This window comes from Schistocerca piceifrons, chromosome 1 (assembly GCF_021461385.2).
Source record: "Schistocerca piceifrons isolate TAMUIC-IGC-003096 chromosome 1, iqSchPice1.1, whole genome shotgun sequence".
Taxonomy (NCBI): domain Eukaryota; kingdom Metazoa; phylum Arthropoda; class Insecta; order Orthoptera; family Acrididae; genus Schistocerca; species Schistocerca piceifrons.
Window position 1 is genome coordinate 1,203,116,965 of NC_060138.1, and position 27,273 is coordinate 1,203,144,237.

General features: G+C 43.5%; 1 protein-coding gene across 1 annotated transcript in view; it reads left to right on the forward strand.

Annotated features, from left to right (window-relative positions):
• Window positions 1-27,273, forward strand: part of LOC124802543 (serine/threonine-protein phosphatase 6 regulatory ankyrin repeat subunit A-like) — a 407,755-nt gene that overhangs the window by 379,825 nt on the left and 657 nt on the right. The window lies entirely within an intron of this gene.

A 27,273-nucleotide genomic window follows, 5' to 3' on the forward strand; every position in this document is an offset into this window, starting at 1 on the left:
GGATTTCATGAAGGATGGATCTCATTTCAGGGCAGGATTTGAGGAAGACGTATCCCTGCTGGAGAGCCACATTCTGAGTCTGTTCCAGTCCCGGAAAGTATCATGTCACAAGTGGGGCACGTTTGTGGTTCTTCTGTGGGAGGTTCTGGGTTTGAGAGGATGAGGAAGTGGCTCTGGTTATTTGCTTCTGTACCAGGTCGGGAGGGTAGTTGCGGGATGCGAAAGCTGTTGTCAGGTTGTTGGTGTAATGGTTCAGGGATTCCGGACTGGAGCAGATTCGTTTGCCACGAAGACCTAGGCTGTAGGGAAGGGACCGTTTGATGTGGAATGGGTGGCAGCTGTCATAATGGAGGTACTGTTGCTTGTTGGTGGGTTTGATGTGGACGGACGTGTGAAGCTGGCCATTGGACAGGTGGAGGTCAACATCAAGGAAAGTGGCATGGGATTTGGAGTAGGACCAGGTGAATCTGATGGAACCAAAGGAGTTGAGGTTGGAGAGGAAATTCTGGAGTACTTCTTCACTGTGAGTCCAGATCATGAAGATGTCATCAATAAATCTGTACCAAACTTTGGGTTGGCAGGCCTGGGTAACCAAGAAGGCTTCCTCTAAGTGACCCATGAATAGGTTGGCATACAAAGGGGCCATCCTGGTACCCATGGCTGTTCCCTTTAATTGTTGGTATGTCTGGTCTTCAAAAGTGAAGAAGTTGTGGGTCAGGATGAAGCTGGCTAAGGTAATGAGGAAAGAGGTTTTAGGTAGGGTGGCAGGTGATCGGCGTGAAAGGAAGTGCTCCATCGCAGCGAGGCCCTGGACGTGCGGGATATTTGTGTATAAGGAAGTGTTATCAATGGTTACAAGGATGGTTTCCGGGGGTAACGGATTGGATAAGGATTCCAGGCGTTCGAGAAAGTGGTTGGTGTCTTTGATGAAGGATGGGAGACTACATGTAATGGGTTGAAGGTGTTGATCTACATAGGCAGAGATACGTTCTGTGGGGGCTTGGTAACCAGCTACAATGGGGTGACCGGGATGACTGGGTTTGTGAATTTTAGAAGAAGGTAGAAGGTAGGGGTGCGGGGTGTCGGTGGGGTCAGGAGGTTGATGGAGTCAGGTGAAAGGTTTTGTAGGGGGCCTAAGGTTCTGAGAATTCCTTGAAAGTCCGCCTGGACATCAGGAATGGGATTACCTTGGCAAACTTTGCATATGGTGTTGTCTGAAAGCTGACGCAGTCCCTCAGCCACATACTCTCGACGATCAAGTACCACGGTCGTGGAACCCTAGTCCGCCGGAAGAATGACGATGGACCAGTCAGCCTTCAGATCATGGATAGCCTGGGCTTCAGCAGTGGTGATGTTGGGAGTAGGATTAAGGTTTTTTAAGAAGGATTGAGAGGCAAGGCTGGAAGTCAGAAATTCCTGGAAGGTTTGGAGAGGGTGATTTTGAGGAAGAGGAGGTGGGTCCCACTGTGATGGAGGACGGAACTGTTCCAGGCAGGGTTCAATTTGGATAGTGTCTTGGGGAGTTGGATCATTAGGGGTAGGATTAGGATCATTTTTCTTTGTGGCAAAGTGATACTTCCAGCAGAGAGTACGAGTGTAAAACAGTAAATCTTTGACGAGGGCTGTTTGGTTGAATCTGGGAGTGGGGCTGAAGGTGACGCCTTTGGATAGGACAGAGGTTTCGGATTGGGAGAGAGGTTTGGAGGAAAAGTTAACTATTGATTTAGGGTGTTGTGGTACCAGATTGTGTTGATTGGAATTTTGAGGTTTTGGAGGGAGTGGAGCTGGAAGTGGGAGATTGAGTAGATGGGAGAGACTGGGTTTGTGTGCAATGAGAGGAGGTTGAGGTTTGCTGGAAAGGTTGTGAAGGGTGAGTGAGTTGCCTTTCCGGAGGTGGGAAACCAGGAGATTGGATAGTTTTTTGAGGTGAAGGGTGGCATGCTGTTCTAATTTGCGGTTGGCCTTTAGGAGGATGCTCTGAACAGCCGGAGTGGATATGGGAGAGGAAAGATTGAGGACTTTTATTAAGGATAGGAGTTGACGGGTGTGTTCATTGGCTGAGTTGATGTGTAGGTGAAGAATTAGGTGGGTGAGGGCAATGGATTGTTCAGTTTGGAACTGATATAGGGACTGATGGAAAGAAGGGTTACAGCCAGAGATGGGAACTTTAAGTGTGAGGCCTCTGGGGGTAATGCCAAATGTCAAACAAGCCTGAGAAAATAAAATATGTGAGCGTAATCTGGCTAGGGTGAAGGCATGTTTGCAGAGGGAATGTAAATAAAACTTAATGGGGTCGTTGTGGGGGTGTTGTGAGGGTGACAAGGTATTAGAAGGTGGAAAGTGTAACATGAGGTTGAAATGAAAATGAAAATAACTGGAGAAAGTAACTGGAGATCTGTTGTGAAAAAAGGGGAAAAAGTGTTGGTTAAAGCTGGGCTATATTGATCCTGTGGTGAACTTGGGTTGGTAGATAACGATGTGCACAAAAGTTAGGTGGTTGTGTTGCCGCCAAAACACGTTAAAGGATTGTATAGTAGAACAATTTTATCCCGCCTGTATATACTCAACAATACGTCACCCACTTCCAAACCATAACCAAAAAAATTTTTTTCCGCTTTCAACACTACCGCTGCTATAAAATCCACAGTGTCTAGTCCACAAACAGTTCCTTTCACCTATTAAACAACCATTTCGTCTAGTTCTGATAACTTTCGCTTTATTTCCATTCCGTTTTTCCCACATCACTGATAATTTTTAGCCGCTTCCCACGGGTTTTAACGTCATTATTTCTTCGCCAGACAATTGTTAGCCATATTTTCATAATCTGCCACCACAAAAACACTCCTTTTAATACATTTACACGCAGTTTTTTCGAAATTTTCCCGAATTTCTCCATCCTTTAACGTGTTTTGGCGGCAACACAACCACCTAACCTTTGTGCACATCGTTATCTACCAACCCAAGTTCACCCTTCGTACGTCAACCTATTCATGGGTCACTTAGAGGAAGTCTTCTTGGTTACCCAGGCCTGCCAACCCAAAGTTTGGTACAGATTTATTGATGACATCTTCATGATCTGGACTCACAGTGAAGAAGAACTCCAGAATTTCCTCTCCAACCTCAACTCCTTTGGTTCCATCAGATTCACCTGGTCCTACTCCAAATCCCATGCCACTTTCCTTGATGTTGACCTCCACCTGTCCAATGGCCAACTTCACACGTCCGTCCACATCAAACCCACCAACAAGCAACAGTACCTCCATTATGACAGCTGCCACCCATTCCACATCAAACGGTCCCTTCCCTACAGCCTAGGTCTTCGTGGCAAACGAATCTGATCCAGTCCGGAATCCCTGAACCATTACACCAACAACCTGACAACAGCTTTCGCATCCCGCAACTACCCTCCCGACCTGGTGCAGAAGCAAATAACCAGAGCCACTTCCTCATCCTCTCAAACCCAGAACCTCCCACAGAAGAACCACAAACGTGCCCCACTTGTGACATGATACTTTCCGGGACTGGAACAGACTCAGAATGTGGCTCTCCAGCAGGGATACGTCTTCCTCAAATCCTGCCCTGAAATGAGATCCATCCTTCATGAAATCCTCCCTACTCCACGAAGAGTGTCTTTCCGCCATCCACCTGACCTTAGTAACCTCTTAGTTCATCCCTATGAAATCCCCAAACCACCTTCCCTACCCTCTGGCTCCTACCCTCGTAACCGCCCCCAGTGTAAAACCTGTCCCATGCACCCTCCCACCACCACCTACTCCAGACCTGTAACCCGGTAGGGGTACACGATCAAAGGCAGAGCCACATGTGAAAGCACCCACGTGATCTACCAACTGACCTGCCTACACTGTAACGCATTCTATGTGGGAATGACCAGCAACAAACTGTCCATTCGCATGAATGGACACAGGCAGACAGTGTTTGTTGGTAATGAGGTTCACCCTGTGGCTAAACATGCCTTGGTGCATGGCCAGCTCATCTTGGCACAGTGTTACACCGTCCGGGTTATCTGGATACTTCCCACTAACACCAACCTATCCGAAGATGGGAACTTGCTCTTCAATATATCCTCTCTTCCCGTTATCCACCAGGCCTCAATCTCCGCTAATTTCAAGTTGCCGCCACTCATACCTCACCTGTCATTCAACAACATCTTTGCCTCTGCACTTCCGTCTCGACTGACATCTCTGCCCAAACTCTTTGCCTCTGTATATGTCTGCTTGTGTCTGTATATGTGTGGATGGATTTGTGTGTGTGTGCGAGTGTATACCCGTCCTTTTTTCCCCCTAAGGTAAGTCTTTCCGCTCCCGGGATTGGAATGACTCCTTACCCTCTCCCTTAAAACCCAAATCCTTTCGTCTTTCCCTCTCCTTCCCTCTTTCCTGATGAGGCAACCGTTGGTTGCGAAAGCTAGAATTTTGCGTGTATGTTTGTGTTTGTTTGTGTGTCTATCGACGTGCCAGCGCTTTCGTTTGGTAAGTCACATCATCTTTGTTTTTAGATAAATTATTTAATTGGATTGATAAAAAATCTACTCATCAAGTGGTGGCAGAACACACACATAACAGACTGTTGTGATTGGCAAGCTTTTTGGAGCCAGTGGCTCATGCTTCAGGCAGAAGGGTTGAAGGGGAAGGAAGAACAGTGAAGGGAAAGAACTGGAGAGGTCTAGGAAAAGGGGTAGATGTCGGGAAAGTCACCCAGAACCGCAGTTCAGGGGAAACTTACTGTACAGTAAGTTACCTTGCCAGTCACAACAATCTTTTATGTATGTGTTCTTCGTCACTTGGAGAGCAGATTTTTTATCTATCCAATTAAATAATTTTATTCTCTCACTTTTTTAATTATGCAAAACTTTCATTGTATTATTTAATTCATTCTGTTGGCACAATACTAAAATTTAAGATTTTGCTGGCCCCTGAAAACTGCCACCCTTGGCAGTGGTATGGTTTGCCTCTCCCCTTCCCCCTTCACCCCCTCCACCCCCACCTCCACCCCCCACACACAAACCTCTGAGTGCAATGTCACTCATTACAGCTTAAAGAAAATAAACATAACACTTTCAGAAGACAACAGCAAAATCAAAACGTTTTATTTCACTGGACGTTTATTTCTGATGACAAATAGTTAATTTGTACAGCCTATTCACACCAGAAAATCCCTCCCAAACAGCTGAGCCACCTAAGGACAGCATATCTGCAGTTACAAGAACACTCTTGGACAGTATACTGAGGGTCTCTGCAGAAATATCTACCATGCCATTCCCCCCCTCACCCCCAATCCTCCCACCATCCCCAAGAACCAGCCTCCTTTGTCACCCAACACCATCTCAGTCTGGAACAGCTGAACCACATCCTTCACCAGGCCTTTGATTAGCTATCATCATGCACTGAAATGAGGGACATCCTACTCAAGATCCTTCGCACCCCTCCTGAAGTGGTTTTCCATTGCCAATTCAAACTGCACAGGATCCCAGTCTATCCATATGCCCCTCCCAGTCCCAACCCCTCACCACAAGGATGATATCGCTGTGGAAGACTCAGATGCAAGACGTGCCCAGTCTATTCCCCCTGCACTTCCTATTTCAGTCTTGTCACAATCTTATCTTACCCCATCAGAGGCTTGACCATGTGTGAAAGCAGCCATGTCATTTACCAGCTCTGCTGCCATCACTGCAGAGATTTTTATATAGGTATGACTACCAACCAGCTGACCATGAGGGTGAATGACCACCACCAAAGAGTGGCCAAAGCTGAATGAGGTGGCACAGTGGTTAGTACACTAGACTCGTCTTCAGGAGGATGACAGTTCAAACCCACTTCCAACCATCGAGATTTAGGTTTTCCTTGATTTCCCTAAATCACTCCAGTCAAATGCCAGGATGGTTCCTTTGAAAGGGCACAAACAATTTCCTTCCACATCCTTACACCACCTGAGTTTGTGCTTAGTCTCTAATGACATCAGTGTCAACAGGACATTAAGTCTAATCTTCCTTCCTTTCTTAAAATGTGGCCAAGGCCAAAGCAGACTGTCTGGTGGTACAACATACAACTGGACATAAGACACTTGACTTCAATGGCTGCTTCACTATCCAAGGCATCTGGATCCTCCACTCCACCTCCAGCTTTTCTGAACTGTGCAGATGGGAGTTAACCTTACAGCACATTCTCCACTCCCATAATTATCCCAGCCTCAATCTATGGTAACATACAGCCTAACATCCCCTTCACCCAACAGTTTTCATGCCCTCTAACCAGTCACCTCCTGCCCATTCTTGTCTCTCAGCTCTCCATTTTCACTCTGTTTTTCTACATCTACATCTACATCTACATTGATACTCCGCAAGCCACCCAACGGTGTGTGGCGGAGGGCACTTTACGTGCCACTGTCATTACCTCCCTTTCCTGTTCCAGTCGTGTATGGTTCGCGGGAAGAATGACTGTCTGAAAGCCTCCGTCTGCCCCACAACCTCCCAGTGCTGTGCCTGTTGGCAGTCTAGTCCCTGCATACTATACCAGACATTGATCCTCTCTCCCCCAACCCATACTCTGCTATCCCCTTTCCTTCCCCAGCCCCTCCAGTTTGCTGCTTCCATTTTGCATGACAGATGCATTCCAGTCCGAGCTGCCAGAGTTGATGATCCTGTGTTTGTGAGGTATGCTTGCTAGTGTGAACAAATGGTATGTGTTTCTCTTTCTCTTTCTTTTTCTGATGAAGTCAGTGGCTGAAAGCTAATTTGTAAGTGTCTTTTAATTATGCCTGTCTTAAGCTTATGGTAAAAAGTGATCCATCTTTTCCTACATTGTTAACACATACATATGCTTTTCTGCTGCTCTTTTACGTAGTGCTCTGGTTATTTTTCTCACTTCAAACAATTACACATTGCTGCATTTGCAATGCTAACTCCAACCACACTAAAAAGATCCAAAGAAATCTGTGTGTGCATGCATGCATAATGCAGATCTACCTAATACATACAGGGTGTTACAAAAAGGTACGGCCAAACTTTCAGGAAACATTCCTCACACACAAAGAAAGAAAATATGTTACGTGGACATGTGTCCGGAAACATTTACTTTCCATGTTAGAGCTCATTTTATTACTTCTCTTCAAATCACATTAATCATGGTATGGAAACACACAGCAACAGAATGTACCAGCATGACTTCAAACACTTTGTTACAGGAAATGTTCAAAATGTCCTCAGTTAGCGAGGATACATGCATCCACCCTCTGTCGCATGGAATCCCTGATGCGCTGATGCAGCCCTGGAGAATGGCGTATTGTATCACAGTCATCCACAATACGAGCACGAAGAGTCTCTACATTTGGTACCGGAGTTGGGTAGACAAGAGCTTTCAAATGCCCCCATAAATGAAAGTCAAGAGGGTTGAGGTCAGGAGAGCGTGGAGGCCATGGAACTGGTCACCTCTACCAATCCATCGGTCACCGAATCTGTTGCTGAGAAGCATACGAACACTTCGAGTGAAATGTGCAGGAGCTCCATCGTGCATGAACCACATGTTGTGTCGTACATGTAAAGGCACATGTTCTAGCAGCACAGGTAGAGTATCCAGTATGAAATCATGATAACGTGCTCCATTGAGCGTAGGTGGAAGAACATGGGGCCCAATCAAGACATCACCAACAATGCCTGCCCAAACGTTCTCAGAAAATCTGTGTTGATGACGTGATTGCACAATTGCGTGCGGATTCTCGTCAGCCCACACATGTTGATTGTGAAAATTTACAATTTGATCATGTTGGAATGAAGCCTCATCCGTAAAGAGAACATTTGCACTGAAATGAGGATTGACACATTGTTGGATGAACCATTCACAAAAGTGTACCCGTGGAGGCCAATCAGCTGCTGATAGTGTCTGCACATGCTGTACATGGTACGGAAACAACTGGTTCTCCCGTAGCACTCTCCGTGCAGACGTGGTCAACGTTACCTTGTACAGCAGCAACTTCTCTGACGCTGACATTAGGGTTATCGCCAACTGCATGAAGAATTTCCTCGTCCATTGCAGGTGTCCTCCTCGTTCTAGGTCTTCCCCAGTCGCGAGTCATAGGCTGGAATGTTCCGTGCTCCCTAAGACACTGATCAATTGCTTCGAACGTCTTCCCGTTGGGACACCTTCGTTCTGAAAATCTGTCTCAATACAAACGTACCACGCCACGGCTATTGCCCCGTGCTAATCCATACATCAAATGGGCATCTGCCAACTCCGCATTTGTAAACATTGCACTGACTGCAAAACCACGTTTGTGATGAACACTGACCTGTTGATGCTATGTACTGATGTGCTTGATGCTAGTACTATAGAGCAATGAGTCGCATGTCAACACAAGCACCGAAGTCAACATTACCTCCCTTCAATTGGGCCAACTGGTGGCGAATCGAGGAAGTACAGTACATACTGACGAAACTAAAATGAGCTCTAACATGGAAATTAAGCGTTTCCTTATTTGTGTGTGAGGAATGTTTCCTGAAAGTTTGGCCCTACCTTTTTGTAACACCCTGTATAAGTCAGAGCCCCTTCATCAAGTTATAGTAGCAGGATTAATTAAGAAGGAAAAAAATGTATGAATTTTACTTTGATAATAAGTTAATCTTACTCATACTGAAGGTACTAAGCTATTATATATTCAGAATTGGATCGTAATAAATCTAAGTCATCATTAAGTCTTCATTTTCCGTATTAACACTTACTTTATATTCTGCTGAAAAATTGATAATACCAAAATTGAAAAAAAAAAAAAACCTGACCATCACACACACAGAATCTCTTTGTTTGTTTGTGCCATTGTCTCATCATCCACTGGGTGTTTTAGAGTGGGGAGGGGGGGGGGGGGGGGCAGCTACTTGTGCATCAGAGGGCAGCCTTGCTCTGCACTTGTGCAGACTGTTATTTGGCCTTACTTCTACTGCATTAGTCTCTTAGTATGAAGTTCTTTTCAACCTGGTGTTGCTGCTCTCGTAATCTTATTTCATTGCAACTACTATTTTAAAGTTTAATAAACTCACTCATGTCCATAAATTTTTTTTATCAAACATCACCTCATTCTGGCTTTCACTACTGTATAACAAGGCTTCAAGTTTGCCGTTTTCTTCTTTCTTCCATGCCTTTTCACATCCTGAAATATGTGGCATCTTTTCTTCTTTCTTAGACATTTGAACATTTCTGAGATGAAATGGGATCTTTTGTCTCATTCTTCCTTCCCATCTTGTTCTTGTTTTACTCCTCTTTTATCCCTGTGCATACTCTATGCCTTCATTCTCTCTCTCTCTCTCTCTCTCTGGTATTTTGGATAACTTACTAGCATCAGCTTTATTTCAATCTGTTTATCTTCTGACCACATGTCTTCTAGGAATGCCACCTCAGAATCTGCACAGCTTTCAACTGTTGTTTCTATGTGCATGCACCACCAAACTATGTCTCCCATTTGCTTCCTTATTTCAAAACTGATCTTCCATCCAACCAGTAGGTCACCCTCCTCTGAAGTTCTCCAAAAATGGTACAAGGTGGATTGATCCTTTCACATTAGATTTGTCTATCCCACTTAAGCATTAGTTGTGACACTCTATGACTGCTAATCCATCGTGCACACTATGTGATTCTGCCTTTAATTCCATTTTTATACATTCCTGTATGTCTGCTTCAGTCTTGTTATTGTTCTTGGCATTTTCTCACGTGTTTCCAATGCATTCTTCTAGGTTTTGGTGACACATCTATGCACCACTTGTACATTGAATTCTGCTTCCACATTTTCTTCTTTATATAACTCTGTGCTTGCACAGATTTCCTCCCTCTTTCTCTCCTATTATTAAATACATTGATGCTTTGATTTGACTTTGTAGTTCCAGTTCACTGCTCATCATTTCTTCCTTTTGTTGATCTTTGCATAAACCTGAACATGACATACTACTGTATGTGAGATTTTCTCGCATTCTGATTTTGCTGCTATCCAAAAATTCTGAAGTCTTACCTCAAGTACTTGCTCCACTTTGTTGTCTTATAGTCTATATTTATCCCACTAAAAATGTCTGCTAGTTTGGCAATAATGATAATTTGCAATCATACAAGCTTAACAATTACCACGTAATTTGAATAAAAAAGTAAGGTACATTTTCAACACAGTTAGCTCTAAATCTTGACGTGCTATTTCACACCCAAAAATACAACTGTAACCACCAAAATAATATACTGCGTTGATGCTAGACAGTCTATGATGTTGCTTCTTGTAACACTTACTTCTAGTTGTCTTGAATGACTGTGGCTACATAGCATAGGATGCTCTGCAATGTATAGAACTACTCCATGGCATTCTTGGGACTACTGTGGTTGTTAAACACACTGACAATTACTTCTTTTCCATACCAAAATTCATTCAACACCTTAATCTGTCTGCACAGTTCTACATTAATTCCTACTTGTTGTTCAACACTGTGTGCACTCCTTTCTATTGTCAACTTTTTTGTTGACACATAATGCTAATCTCTTCACCATCACTTTCACTTTTTATATTATAATTTCAGTTTGTTCTGCCCATCTTCTTCTTCACTGAAGATTGTACTGATCACTCATTGCCACTTGTAACATACCAGTTTGCTGGAGCAAGATCTGAATCATCATATGCTATATCACTCATTACTACTTTAAAGTTGAGAATGATAGCACTTATGGAAGACAACAGCTTGTGGCAGTTATCGACTGCAAGAGTCCACCGCCTCATCTTTGAGAATGAACTTCTTTGAAAACTGTTGATCCCAAGTGTGTTCCAGGCTCTGTATTCGAGCGGATGTGTTTGTAGCGACATTATCAAAATAAAGTTAGTTCATTATAAATGAGCGAATAGTTAATGTTGGGGTTCGATATTACCGTACATAACATCTCGATCACCAAAAGCTAATTTAAAACTTTTTATTACACTGAACATAGTTTTCTGATGAGAAATAATTTATACACACACCACTTTTTCTCCTCTTTCGTCAGCACTCTGACTACTTTCCTGCTCAGACTGCCATGCTAGCTCCAAAGCCACTAAACAAAGGTAAAAAATTACATAGACAAAGTAATCTCACTATCATAACTTTACACAATGTCAGGCTTCATTTAAATTGTGTAAAATAAAATATTAAATTGTATTTGTTTTAAAAATAATATGTAGACAAAAATAAGAAGTAAGTCTCTGACCCTACATGTTGGAGATTATTATGTTGAGCAGTTATGCTACAATATCAGAGCTGCAAACATAAGTTAATGATGCTAACAACGTCTGGGGAATCAATAAATCTTTCACTCTGCAGAGGAACATACAGTTTCTAAACTGTGAGAGACATAGTATTATGGGGTATAAGTAGGTACTATAACACCACATAATACACCCATTACTAGAAACACTGATTTATTGTACTTGATGGCACAATGTATACAGCACAAAGACAAAGAAAAGGGCACTAAGACGTGGGTCTCTGCGTGACCCTCCAAAGAACATGGCAAAGAGAAATCAAACCTTCGTAGCTGTTGACGGTCAATGCTTAACTACTTCTGTGAACGTCGCCACATAGCCCCCCTTCCCCCCCCCCCTCTTGCTTGCAGTATGGAGTACTCGTCGGTGGGCGGGGGCAGTGGGCCGCCAGGCAGATGCGTGATTGGTAACTCCTCGGTGTTGTCTGGGATCGGCAGCGATGGCTGTGCTCACAGCTCAAGGGGGGCCACTGGACGGTGTAATCGTCAAATCTCTGAGGGTGGCGAAGGCGTCGGCCGGCCCTGGAGTGTGGGTGTGGTGAGGAGATCTGTGACGCACACGGCACATGCAGTAACACGAACCCGTTAGGGCACACAAATGCTCTGATAGCGTTGACGGATGTGGAGGGTGGGAGTGAGAATCGTCGCACTACTGACGTGGTTGGTGTGGAGGTAGGGGGCGACGCACTTGGTTTTATCAACAGTATGTAAGCAGAATCACCTCAGATGGTGATAGAGAGGTTCGTGATGTCCTCTGGGGAAATGGAAATGTCCACCCACTGTGCAATCATATGGGTCTCTGGTGGAAGGCCCTGGTCAGTTCAGGGTAGGGGTGCTGAGAAACCTCGGAATGGGGAGCCGGGAGGGGTTAGGGATTCGTGCCGACCCGGTGAGGGGGTCATGGGAGTGTGCTCAGTTTGGAGTACCTCTATGTTCCCGGCGTGGGCGGGAGAGGTCTGAGAGGGGGGGTAAAGAGCTTGACGGAGAGCTGTCGGTAACACTGGACTCGGCCTCGGGACGAATTGGACAGTGGAGGTCGGGGCGAGAAACCTCGGAAGGGTAAGCCAGGAGTGCTGCAAGTTGCAGGGGGTCTAGAAGTGGGAGCGGTTGGGGGCGAAATAAGAGAGCTTGATTGTGAGCTGTGAATGTGATTAGAGAAATTTGCGACCTCGACAGGAGGGGACGGGGACGTCGGCTCCACGTATGCTGCTTTTACCCGGTGAACTGATACAGTGACTGGGTTGCCTTTGACCTCAATGTCTAACGTCTGGTCTGTGCATTTAATAATTTTATGTGGGCCAGTATAGGGAGGCTTTAGGGGAGTTCGCACTGTGTCATCACTGAGCATTATGTGTGTTGTGCAGATTTCCAATGTTCGTGGGATGTATGTGTGTGGGGGAGTGTTGCTGGAGAGGGGTGGGGCACGGGGGGGGGGGGGGGGGGTAGGATGGTAGGAGTTTAGAGCAATGCAGTTTGATGTGTTCGAGTAAGGTGGGTAGCTCGGGGAGGATGAGTTCAGGTGAGGGATTGACCAGTTCCCCAGGTAAGACGAGTGCCTGTCCATACATGAACTCAGCAATTGTGCCCTTCAAGTCTTCCTTGTAGGTGGCACGGAGGTCAAGCAGTACGAATCGCAGTGCCTCTGTCCATAGCTTTCCATGGCATTGAATCACAGTCTTTAGCGTCCTGTGCCATTGCTCAACTAATCCATTGGATTGGGGATGGTAGCCTGTGGTGTGAAGATGGGCAATGCCGTAGAGAGCGCAGAGCGAGTTGAACAATGTGCACTTGAACCGGCCACCTTGGTCCATGGTGATGGTGGCAGGGGAACCAAAACGAGTGAACCACATGGAGAAGAATTCTCGTGCTACAGTTTCTGTGGTAATGTTCAGTAGGAGCGCTGCTTCCACCCTCAGTGTCGTCCTGTCGATCACTGAAAGGATGTACCTGTGGCCCTCAGAGGGGGGGAGGGGGCCAACTAAGTCTATGTGGATATGTTGAAACTGGCTTGTGGGTGTAAGGAAGCTATGCGGTGGGGATATGGTGTGGCGTGATATTTTGTTCTGTTGTGCATGGTGTACAGTTGCGGGCCCACTCTTGGCTTCATGTTGTGCCAAACAAGATGTTCCGTCATGAGTCTTGTGGATGCGCAGATGCCAGGGTGTGCTAAATTGTGGAGCTTGAGAAACACTTCGTGCTGTAAGGCACACGGGATGAATGGTCATAGGGTCCTGGTGGATTTGTTACACCAAATCTCACCAACTACGCCCAGGTAAGTAGTGCGTACTGGTTTGAGTGACGAGTTTTGGTCGGAAATCGGTGTCAAGAGTTGCACTGCTTGCAAGGTAACGAGGTTCGGTATACCGAAAAGTGATGTCAACACATCCACTTGCGATAGGAAGTCTGCGACGACATTGTCGGGGCCCCTGATATACCGCACATCAGTGGTAAACTGTGATATGAAGTCGAAATATTGAAAACGGCCTGGAGGAGGATCTTTCAAGGGGTTCTGTATGGCAGCGGCTAACAGTTTGTGGTCTGTGGGTACACAGAGTCCTTGGCCCTCGATCTCTGGACGAAAATGTTTGATGGCCTTGTAGACCGCTAATAGTTCACGATCGAAGGCGGAGTACTTCTTCTGCACGTTGTTCAATTTCTTCGAGAAGAAACTCAGTGGGAAGGTAGAGTCGCCGACCGTTTGGCTCAGGACGGCACCTACTGTGTTTTTGCTAGCGTCTGTAGTTATGAATAGTTCTTCCTCTGGGTAAGGGTGTGCTATGGTAAATGCTGAGGCCAAAAGATTTTTAATTTCTCGAAAATCGGAGGTCATCTCTTCTGTCCAAGGCTCGGGTCATGTGCCTGAAGTTAACCATCCTGTGAGCGCATCCGTAAGTGGAGCCTGGACTTCTGTGATGGCAGGTAGGTGCTTCCTGTAATAGTTTATTGTTCCTAAGAAACTGCGCAATTCCTTGTAAGTAGTTGGGCGTTGCATCTCTAACATTGGTTGCACTTTAGCGGGCGGGGGCTAATTCCCGTTGATGACACCACGAACCCTAGGAAGTCGACGGAGGTCTGTTGTAACTGCAGCTTCTTATTGTTCGTTTTGATACCTGCTGCCTGCAAGGTATCGAGTACAGTTTGTACATGGGTCTTGTTGTCCTCTAGTGAAGGGTTGAACACGAGGGTGTCGTCTAAATAGGCGAAACAGAAATCGAGGTGGAAGAGAACCTCGTTTATGAATCACTGCCAATCTGGCCTGCGTTACAAAGACCGATAGGTATCTGATGATACGCACGTTCGCAGTCGATGACCGAAAAATAAATACAACCCCACAGTGCGTGTGTAAAATCAGCTATGTTGGGTACGGGGGTACTTGTCAAGAATAGTGCAGGTGATGAGTAGTATGTAGTCTCCACACATTCTCTTGCTACCGTCTTTCTTATCTACGAAATGTATCAGCATAGACCATGCACTGGAGGAGGGCTCCAGGACTTTGGCTTGTAAAAGCTCAGTAATTTGCTCCCTCGCAGTCTGCATGAGTTCAGGTTTTAAGCATCTACTACTACAAGAGATTGGAGGTCCGTCAGTTAGGAGCAGTTTGTGGACAGTTCCGTTTGTAATGACCGAGACTGTTGGGTCGATGCGTGCGGCCGCCTACTTGTGAGCACTCGTGTGTTGTGCAACAGCCTGTTGGAGTGGCTTGACGTCAATGCGCCCGGTGTGGTTCGGCACATCCGAAGTATTCTGAGGCTGCTGTTTGGTTGTGTTCGGGTCAGCTGTTTGTGCCCTTGCTGATGTAGTGTGCTGTGTGGACGTAATCTGATTTGGTGGCGTGACGGGCATTTCTAGGGAAGATGTCTGCTGCGCAGGGGTGACAAACGCTTCCGGAGTCGGCGAAAAAAGTGCATTACGGTTGCATGTAGTGGCGGCCTTGTCTTTAGTTAGTGGGTCCGACACAGGAGGCGTTGCTGGCAGTGAGGGAGTACGAGCCTCAACTGCAGTGTTGGAAATTGGCACTAGTGACGATGTGACAACTGCCGTGTACAAGACGTCACTGTTTGTGCACGCAGTTGTCATGGTAACAGCTGAATGTTTACAAATATCCGTGTCTGTGGATTGCAGTTGTGCGGAGTCTGCCGAGGGAAGATTAACACTGTGTGTGGGTGGAGAATCACTGTTTGTGCACTGAATCGAGGCACTGGTACTAACCTCAGTATTGTGCTGCGTGATGTGTTGCTGTAGCATCTCGATGTGGTGTCTGGCGGCCGTAATCTCGAGCGTAACATTTTCCGTGCGACATTTGATCTCGTGCTGTTCCTGTTGTAAACGTGTCCTCTCATCTGTCTCAGCGAACAGTTTGTCATTAGTTTGTGGTAAAGTGGTTGAGAGCGAGTCACACAAACTTATTAGGTGGGAGTACGAACTCAAGTCGGTATCACACGCACTCGCAGTGGCACACTGGAAATGTTTGCCTGACGGTTCGTGAAAAACCGTATTGTGCCCTGTGTTAGGCGAACGTACATGGTGTTTAAGAAAGTCAGTGCCCAAAATCGGTTCTGGAATGTCTGCCACCAGAAAAGCCCACTTAAGCACGTACTTGGGAGAAAGGTGTACGGAAAATGACGCCGAGCCTACACACTTTAGACACGTAGTGTTGGCAACTCATAACTGTGTACGGTGTGGTCGGATGTTTGCTGGTTTCATCGACAGTCATAGCAAAGACACGTCTGCGCCTGTGTCGATGAGGAAACGAATGCCTGTTACACAGTCTTTGATGTACATGCGAGTGCACTTAGGGAGTGGCTCCTCTACTGAGTCGAGGGATGGCTGGCGCCTGGCTTCTTCGGTACAAGTGGCGGCACCTAGACCGACCTGTGCAATGCGTTTGGGTGCTAGCAAGGAGGGCTGCATCTCTTAGCACCCGATCCGAACTTGGTATGGTAGTAATAGAATGGGTAGTGTTGTGGGTGCTCTTGGGGCTCTGGATCATCGGAAGTGTTGAGACTAGGGGGAAGGGGCGGTGGTGGTGTAGTCGCTGTTGTTTGTGCAGCTTGTAGCTGGTTCGGCTGGACCAGTGAGTTGTGCCCGGCGTCTAAGTTGTGGTGTCGTCTGCGGCCTGCCTGGGGGGAGAAGGTTGTAGTGTGTGGGGGTTTGCTGGGCGTGGAGTTCGCGCTTGAGAGTGGAGTGCACTTGGTCAGCAGTGTGGATGTGTTCTCCAGTTGATTGGCTGGCGATGGCAGTTTGGATGCAGAGAGGCAGTTTCCCGATCTATATTGACATGAGGGTGTCATTGGGCAGGGCCCGTTCATTTACGAGGAGTCGTAAGCATCGCCACAGCTGTGATAGAGTTTTGTCACGGAGGTGCTCCTCCTAGATGAGGTTCTGAAACTTTTCTGTTGACATCTGGGTGACGCGTTCCAATATTATCTCCTTGGCAGTTGTGTATTTGTCTACCTGTGGGGGTGCGCTTACTAAATCATGGATCAGGTCTACACGGTCGTGGAGGTTGGTGGTCAGCAGACAGATGAATCTTGAGTCATCATTGAGCAAATAGTATCGAAAAGTTTGTTCTGCGAGAGCGAACCAGAATTCGGGGTGCTCTAGTGTGAACGCTGGTAGTTTAGGTAGCCTCTCGGGTGGCAGCGGTTTGGAAGCAGCCAATAGTTTAGGTGCAGGTGCGGATGTCAGGTCCCATGCATGGGGGGTTGCTGTATCTTCGAGCCTTCGCGGCACAGCCGGTATGCTCGGTGGCACTGTAAAAACGGGCAGTTGGGCGGTAGGGTAGCTTGGCACAACGAAGCAGTCAACTGACGCGGCTGGCACAACATGTGTTGTGGTACATGGCTGAGCATTAGGCCAGCGTTCACAATTGACATTACTTGGTCCCCTGGCAGAATAGTTCACTGTGCTCAACTGGAGTGGCGCAGTACTACGTGACCATTGTTTACAATGTTCACTTGGTGCGTATAAAAAAAGGTTCCATGAACTGATATGAAAAAGTCCTGAGGTATGTTCACTCACAGTATTAGAGTAACTGCCTGACAAGTCGACAGAGGTGTTGGTGAACTGAGCAACTTGTTGCTGTGCCAGGTTCGCGGAAGGATACTGTTGAAATCTATATGAGACAGAAGCAGGTCCATCTACAGATATAACTCTGTCTGCTTGCACACTGTAATTAATGTTTCGTTGCACTGCTGTAGATGAAGATATAGATCTGTATGCATTGGCTTGAGGTAGATGCTGTGTCCCAAGGTTCCATCTACTTTGCTTTTTACCAAAACATCAAGAAAAGGTAAAGTACCAAATTTTTGCACTTCCAACGTGACGTTTATATTTGGATGGAGTGAATTCAGATGCTGAAGAAATGTAGGTAGAGTATCAAGTCCATGTGGCCACATCACAAATGTATCATCCACATAGCACAGAAAACAAGGGGCTTTGAGAGTGGCTGACGGTAGTGCTTTATCTTCAAAGTCCTCCATAAAATAATTGTCCAGCACAGGAAACAGAGGGCTTCCCATGGCAACACTGTCCACTTGTTCAAAACACTGGTCATGAATTAAAAAGTATGTTGAAGTAAGCACATGCTTAAATAATGCTACTTTGTCCTCCTCAAACTTGTTGCTAATGAGCTCCAGAGTGTCCTGCAAGGACACTTCTGTAAATAAAGACACAATATTAAAACTTTCTAAGAGATCTGGCAGTTGGAATCTAAGAGTTTTCAGGTGTGTTATGAAATCTTCAGAGTTTTGAATATGACGGTTACAACTGCCTATGAGAGGTCCCAATAGTGATATCAGATATTTGGCAATAAAATGAGTAGCTGCTCCTATGTTACATACAATGGGACAGAGAAGTGCCCCATTCTTATGGATCTTGGCCAGGCTGTAGAGTCTAGGAGTAACTGTAGCCTGTTGATGCAAACCCTTACTCTGTATCCTACCCATTAGATCACTTTTTAATTTACTGTATGCATGATTGTTGAGCAGTTTGTATATCTACCTGCTATATTCTGACTGATGACCATAGATGTAAAGTCCCATAGTGCTCAGAGCCATTTGAACCATTTTTTGCTATATTCTGTGCGTGAAAGAAGCACAGTAGAATTTCCTTTGTCAGCAGGTAAGATGATGATGTCTTGGTCTTCTCTCAATTCTCGTAGAACATTTCTTTCAGCTGAGGTGAGCTTAAAGTTGGACCTCTTAGGTGAAGCTCGAGTCAAGATGCAGCATGTGTCAAGCCTAATCTCTTCGGCAGCATCCTTAGAAAGTTTCAAAACAGCCTGCTCTATTCCACTAATTATATCATGGACGGAAATGATCCCTGGTGTAGGTGCAAAATTCAGACCCTTCTCTAGCACTGAAACTACAGCATCATCCAAGAAGACTCTGAAGAAAAAGCACTACATTCAGCCACTCTCAAACCCTCTTATTTTCTGTGGTATGTGGATGATACACTTGTGCTGTGGCCACATGGACTTGATACTCTACCTACATTTATTCTACATTGAATTTGCTCCATCCAAATATAAACTTAACAGTGGAAGTGGAAAAAGATGTTACTTTATCTTTTCTTGATGTTTTGGTTCGAAGGAAAGCAGATGGAACGTTGGGACACAGTGTCTACTGCAAGTTATTGCATACAGATCTGTACCTGCAGGCCACAGACTGCCATCATCCTGCACAATTTGGTAGTGCATTATGTAAGTTAGTTCATAGAGCACATGTGGTATCTGATCCTGAAAGCCTGTCAAATGAAATACAACATTTGAAGTCAGTGTTCCAACAAAACTGTTATTCTGAGAGACAGATACATAATGCATTCAGGCCCAGGCAAGTTCAATCTATGGAGCAGGATGAAGATACTAAGACACCCACCACTTTGGCCATTTTGTCATATTTTGGTGCCATGTCATCAAAATTCGGAAGAGTTCTCAGAAGGTATGGAATTACGTGTGTTTTTCAACCATCTGCAAAACTGAGAAAGATAACCTTGGCCTGAGGAAATGTGGTATGTACAAGATTCCTTGTCAATGTGGGGCAGCATATATAGGCCATATATGCCACACAGTGCAAGAACACTGCGATGAACGTCAGCATCGTACACACCTTCGTCAGCTGGAAAAGTCTGCAATTGCGGAACACTGTCTGAATACAGGATATCGCATGATTTATGAAAAGATGGAAGTTTTAACCCCGGCATCATCTTTATGGCATTGCATCATTAAGGAAGCAATGTATGTCCTTACAGCCAATAATCTCATCAACAGGGATGCAGGATTTCAACTGAGCACAGCCTGGAACCCTGCATTGGCTGCTATTAAGTCACGGTGCAAAAATCAAGATTCATCGATAACAGAGCCATCATAACATTGGTCTAATACAATTGTTGGTGAATAATGTCTGGATGTACTACTGACAAACACAGCATACAGCACACGTGCAGGAGAGCTGCTCTGCGATTGTCAGCAGAGGGAGTTTGAATGTGGCATCATCTATCTGCAAATCATTGCGCATGCATGATTTCTGCACTAGTGCATTCTTCACGTGCATATTCTAGAAATGGGGTGTTGATGTGTGGACACTGTCAGTCATACCTAGTGACCAGCAAGGTTGAACTACCTGAAGATGGCAGATAGTTGCTCCAAGGAAATATTGTGGAAATTGCACAGCGTGATCTGGCGGCAAACCCTTGAAGACTATTTACAACATATCCGCTGGGAAAGCTTGAAGAGTCACAATCCTACTACTGTATTCAACCTTAGCTTTTGATTTAAGAACCATGTGTTTAGAAAACATGAAACTTTGGTATTTTATTTATTTATTTATCTATCCATAGACGATATGAATCGTATGGATCCTGTCAACATATAAAGTACACAAAATAGCCACAAAAATGTGTACATGTACAGACAATTACACAAATATATACACTGTTTGCTTTACAATGTGTGTTTCACTATACTGTTGAATATATTTGTAAAATCTGTCTTAATCCTAGCTATTAATCATTAGCATAGTTGTCAACATAATGTACATACCATTGTTAGAACCCTTATATAATACACTATTTTTGAGTTTTTATTTTCTGTTTCCTACTGAGATGTAAGCATTGACTGGATATGGTTCCATGTGTATACATAGACCTGTTCATCCCATTGGTCTAAGTCTTTCTTTATGTGGTTCACTGTATGCAAAATATACTCACATGGAACAGTCAAGAGTCCCATAAATTTAAATAACTTGGTGCAGTGAGTTTTCTTTCTATTGTTTTTATTACAGTCCATACAGCCCTTTTATGTAGCTTAAATATTGTTGCAGAAGATACTAAGTAGCACTGTCACTGTGGTGTAGTGGTTATGATACTAGACTGTTGCATGGAGGGTTGTGAGTTCAAAACTCACCGGAACTGTAAAATTTTAATTTCTTTATTCAGTTCAAGTACATTCTAGAAGTATCCAAAAATGTCAAGAATCATTGTACTGGAATGTTCTGTAACTGTATGCAGGGTGGTCCATTGATAGTGACCGGGCCAAATATCTCACGAAATAAGCATCAAACAAAAAAACTACAAAGAATGAAACTCGTCTAGCTTGAAGGGGAAAACCAGATGGCACTATGGTTGGCCCACTAGATGGCACTGCCATAGGTCAAATTGATATCAACTGCATTTTTTAAAATAGGAACCCACATTTTTTATTACATATTCGTGTAGTACGTAAAGAAATATGAATGTTTTAGTTGGACCACTTTTTTCGCTTTGTGATGAATGGCGCTGTAATAGTCACAAATGTATTAGTACATGGTATCACGTAACATTCTTCCAGTGTGGACAGTATTTGCTTCGTGATACATTACCCATGTTAAATGGACCGTATGTATGGCTACTGTGATCAAAATGCCCAACGGGCATGGGCTATGTCCGCTGCTCGGTATCCTGGATGACATCATCCAAGTGTCCAGAGTGTTCGCCGGATAGTTACGTTATGTAAGGAAACAGGAAATGTTCAGCCACATGTGAAAATTCAACCACGACCTGCAACAAATGATGATGCCCAAGTAGGTGTTTTAGCTGCTGTCGCTGCTAATCCGCACATCAGTAGCAGACAAATTGCGCGAGAATCAGGAATCTCAAAAATGTCAGAGTTGAGAATGCTATATCAGCATCGATTGCACCCGTACCATATTTCTGTGTACCAGGAATTGCATGGTGACAACTTTGAATGTCATGTACAGTTCTGCCACTGGGTACAAGAGAAATTATGGGATGATGATAGATTTTTTGCACGCGTTCTATTTAGGGACGAAGCAACATTCACCAACAGTGGTAATGTAAACCAGCATAATATGCACTATTGGGCAACAGAAAATCCACGATGGCTGTGACAAGTGGAACATCAGCGTCCTTGGCAGGTTAATGTATGGTGCGGCATTATGGGAGGAAGGATAATTGGCCCCCATTTTATCGATGGCAATCTAAATGGTGCAATGTATGCTGATTTCCTACATAATGTTCTACCGATGTTACTACAAGATGTTTCGCTGAATGACAGAATGGCGATGTACTTCCAACGTGATGAATGTCTGGCACATAGCTTGCATGTGATTGAAGCGGTATTGAATAGCATATTTCATGACAGGTGGATTGGTCATCGAAGCACCATATCATGGCCCCCATATCTGTGGGGAAAGTTGAAGGATATTTGTTATCATGATCCACCGACAACGCCTGACAACATGCATCAGCGCATTGTCAGTGCATGTGCGAACATTATGGAATGCGAACCACTCGCTGTTGAGAGGAATGTTGTTACACGTATTGCCAAATACATTGAGGTTGACGGACATCATTTTGAGCATTTATTGCATTAATGTGGAATTTACAGGTAATCGCACTGTAACAGCATGTGTTCTCAGAAATGATAAGTTCAGAAAGGTACATGTGTCACATTGGAACAACCGAAATAAAATGTTCAAACTTACCTACGGTCTGTATTTTAATTTAAAAAACTACCTGTTACCAACTGTTCGACTAAAATTGTGAGCCATATGTTTGTGACTACTACAGCGCCATCTATCACAAAGTGAAAAAAGTGGTTCAGATGAAACATTCATATTCCTTTATGTACTACATCAATATGTAATAAAAAATGGGGTTCCTATTTTTAAAAATGCAGTTGATATCCGTTTGACCTATGGCAGCGCCATATAGCGGGCCAACCATAACGCCATCTGGTTTCCCCCTTCAACCTAGACAAGTTTTGTTCTTTGTAGTTTTTTCGTTTGATGCTTATTTCACGAGATATTTGGCCCGCACTCTTGTATGTGCAAGTGCTGAATAAACCTTCGTTAAGTGAAGTTAGTTTTCATCATTCATCTAATTACACAATATTGTTTGTGTATTTTGTTCATTTGTTCCCCAGAACGTTATACCATAACAAACTATAGAATGGAGATATGCAAAATTCTGTATATAGTTCTAATGCACAAGCTACTACACGCTGAATTTGTTATTCTGAGTGCATACCATGCTGAAGCTATTCACTTCCTGTGAGCAATATACTTCAGTTGCGAGTTGACAAGTAATTTAGTTTGTGATACACATTTTGTAAGCTCATCTTTCACTATTGGTTTATTTTCACACTTAGAATTAATTTGTTGTTTCTACCTGCCTGCATACATGCAAGAGTGTGCCACACAGGGTAGTTGCCTAGTCTGAGGTGTCTCACCACGGTTCCCGCGGCTCCCCCAGTTAGAGGTTCGAGTCCTCCCTCGGGTGTGGGTGTGTATGTCATCCTTAGCATAAGTTAGTTTAAGTAGTGTGTAAGCCTAGGGACTGATAACCTCAGCAGTTTGGTCTGATAGGAGGTTACCACAAATTTCCAAGTTTTCCATACAAGAATGTGTCTTCAGATTTTTCATGTGGTACATTGTGTGACTCATTACTGATTAGAATGTTACTGTCATTAGCAAACAGTACTATTTCACCACATTTGGCACTCTGAGGAAAACAGTTGATATATACCAGCAGGAATATTTGGCCCAGTGCACTGTAATCTCCCTCCTCCTTCCTAGTTGCAGCTATTGGCCACAATGAGTAAAATATTTTCTGAGATTTGACAGGAGTAAGATCACAATAAACTGTTTAGTTTCTTATCTTTTCTTGTAGAGTTGGCTCCAGTTTTTCTTGTCTAGGGGTCTGATTCTCGAAGTTGAAATTCTCACATTTTAGGTCCTCATGGTTGAATTGATCTATATAATTTTGAAGATTGTTGTTGCAGAATTTGTTTTACATTAATTTTTTTGTCACAATTTAGTACATCACACAGTATTTTGAATTTTCACATGAACAAAGCTGAAATTACGTTGTTTGCCCAAAATACAAAAATATGCTCCATCACATCATTGGCATGCTTACTACTACTTCATTCTGTGGTAATAACCATATTCCAAAGGGTTTACAATTTTTCTTGACAAATGAATTTCTGTTAATTTCGGTTATTATTTCATAAATGAGCCCAGAAATGAACATAGCAAACACTACTAGATTGTGTAATTAATAATAGAAATTTTAAGTGTGCCAAATAATTCCTAATTTCAAATGTTTCCAAAAAAGTAACGTTTACTATACATTACTGTTAAATGATGAAGTAGTAAAGGCAGCAGAGGATCAAGTAGGTAAAAAGACAAGGGCTAGTAAAAATCCTTGGGTAATAGAAGAAATATTGAATTTAATTGATGAATGAAGAAAATATAAAAATGCAATAAATGAAGCAGGCAAAAAGGAATAAAAACGTCTCAAAAATGAGATCAACAGGAAGTGCAAAATGGCTAAGCAGGGATGGCTAAGAGGACAAATGTAAGGATGTAGAGGCTTATCTCACTAGGGGTAAGATAGATACTGCCTACAGGAAAATTAAAGAGACCTTTGGAGAAAAGAGAACCACTTGTATGAATATCAGGAGCTTTGATGGAAACCCAGTTCTAAGCAAAGAAGGGAAAGCACAAAGATGGAAGGAGTATAAAGAGGGTCTATACAAGGGTGATGTACTTGAGGACAATATTATGGAAGAGGATGTAGATGAAATGGGAGATACTGCGTGAAGAGTTTGACAGAGCACTGAAAGATGAGAGTCGAAGCAAGGCCCCGGGAGTAGACAGCATTCCATTAGAACTTCTGACAGCCTGGGGAGAGCCAGTCCTGACAAAACTCTACCATCTGGTGAACAAGATGTATGAGACAGGCAAAATACCCTCAGACTTCAAGAAGAATATAATAATTCCAATCCCAGAGAAAGCAGGTGTTGACAGATGTGAAAATTGCCGAACTATTAATTCAATAAGTCACAGCTGCAAAATACTAACGCGAATTTTTTGCAGACAAATGGCAAAACTGGTAGAAGCCAACCTCGGGGAAGATCAGTTTGGATTCTGTAGAAATACTGAAACACGTGAGGCAATACTGACCTTACGACTTACCTTAGAAGAAAGATTAAGGAAAGGCAAACCTACATTTCTAGCATTTGTAAACTTAGAGACAGCTTTTGACAATGTTGACTGGAATATTCTCTTTCAAATTCTGAAGGTGGCAGGGGTAAAATACAGGGACTGAAAGACTATTTACAATTTGTACAGAAACCAGATGGCAGTTATAAGAGTCGAGGGGCATGAAAGGGAAGCAGTGGTTGGGAAGGGAGTGAGACAGGGTTGTAGCCTCTCCCCGATGATATTCAATCTGTATATAGAGCAAGCAGTGAAGGAAACAAAAGAAAAATTCGGAGCAGGAATTAAAATCCATGGAGAAGAAATAAAAACTTTGAGGTTCACCAATGACATTGCAATTCTGTCAGAGACAGCAAAGGACTTGGAAAAGCAGTTGAACGGAACACAGTGGACAGTGTCTTGAAAGGAGAATATAAGATGAACATCAACAAAAACAAAATGAGGATAATGGAATGTAGTCGAATTAAGTCGGGTGATGCTGAGGGAATTAGATTAGGAAATGAGACACTTAAAGTAGTAAAGGAGTTTTGCTATTTGGGGAGCAAAATAACTGATGATGGTTGAAGTAGAGAGGATATAAAATGTAGACTGGCAATGGCAAGGAAAGCGTTTCTGAAGAAGAGAAATTTGTTAACATCGACTATAGATTTAAGTGTCAGGAAGTCATTTCTGAAAGTATTTGTATGGAGTGTAGCCATGTATGGAAGTGAAACATGGACAATAAATAGTTTAGACAAGAAGAGAATAGAAGCTTTCAAAATGTGCTACAGAAGAATGCTGAAGATTAGATGGGTAGATCACATAACTAATAAGGAGGTATTGAATAGGATTGGGGAGAAGAGGAGTTTGTGGCACAACTTGACTAGAAGAAGGGATCGTTTGGTAGGACATGTTCTGAGGCATCAAGGGATCACCAGTTTAGTATTGGAGGGCAGTGTGTAGGGTAAAAATCGTAGAGGAAAACCAAGACATGAATAAACTGAGCAGATTCAGAAGGACGTAGGTTGCAGTAGGTACTGGGAGATGAAGAAGCTTGCACAGGGTAGAGTAGCATGGAGAGCTGCATCAACCCAGTCTCAGGACTGAAGACCTCAACAACAACAACAACAACTGTACATTCAGAACTAGTATTTATCAGTTACAACATCCAAGATAAAGTAATTTCTGTTTGTAAATTTTAGCTTGAAATATAACATATTGAGTATAAAATTATATGAAAGTTTTCAGAAAAGCTGCTGAGATAATATTGAATTGTCCAAAATTTGAAAAATATTACTTGTATTGACAACTACTGTTGAGGAAAAGTAATGCTATAGGAGGATGTCCCATTACAGCATGTCATTTGATAACTCCAATGTTAGTAAAGTGTGAGTTAGAATGGTGTTTTATGGTATGACTGTGGTTCATATAAGAAATCTCCACCCAATGCACTCTAAAAGAACATTTATTTTCTACTTCCCTTATTCTTAGTGGACCTAATCTAATTAGCAGAATTGTGTAGTCCACTGTATCAAAGACTTTGGTAAAGTCAAGTAAAATGTCTCTTATATGAACTCCTTTGCCAAGTGCTTCCAGGATAGCACTTGTAGCTTGAGCTATGGCTGAGCGTGTGCTTTTACTAGACCTGAAACCAAACTGTTATTTACACAGACAATTGTATTTTGTACACTGTAAGCCTATTTTTCATGATTACAATAGAAAATGGTGAGGATAATAAAATGGGACTATAATGTTCTAGATTTTATGCATCACTTTTTGTATGTAGACAGGACTTTAACATGATTTATTGTCTCTGGGAAGCAAACTGTCACGAAGGATTCATTTATGATGCGCACTATAGGGTTTTTGATACTGTCTATACAGTCTTCCAGTAAGCACATGGGCACTTTATGTATACCTGCTGACATTTTATTTTTTAGGCTGCACACAACATTGCTTAGTTCTTCTCCAGTGGTGCATCACAGTTTCATTGTGTTTGTAACATAGTTCAGTATTTACATCTCTCTTCCTTCATGCCACATAATCAGTGATTGGTCATCCTTGTGTCAGTGTTAATCCGTGGTGATATTATAAAGTTGTGCATAATGTTGAAGAATGTGTGAATGTGTTGCAGAATCCATTTGGATTAATTGTGTTGATGTTTAAATCCCCACAAAACAGAAGTTTCACATTAGCATTAGAAACTGTGTCCAGTTCTTGGATTAGTTTTGCAATGGAAGTGTCCTTGTCAGCACTAGGAGAATGATAAATGTGTAGCACAGTTCATGTTTGGAACATACATGGTTTCTAGTCTATATTGTTGAGATCTCTACATGTTTTTCTTCACTTGAGTGAGACATTATCATTGCTAACTTTATACATACACACACACATTCCATGACAAATAGGGATGATTCACCACCTCTCAAAGTGGTCATACCATAATGGTACGCTAGGTTGTAGGAGTTTAGAGCCACAAATGTTAGTTTAGATCCCACACACAAATGTGCTGTTATGTGAGC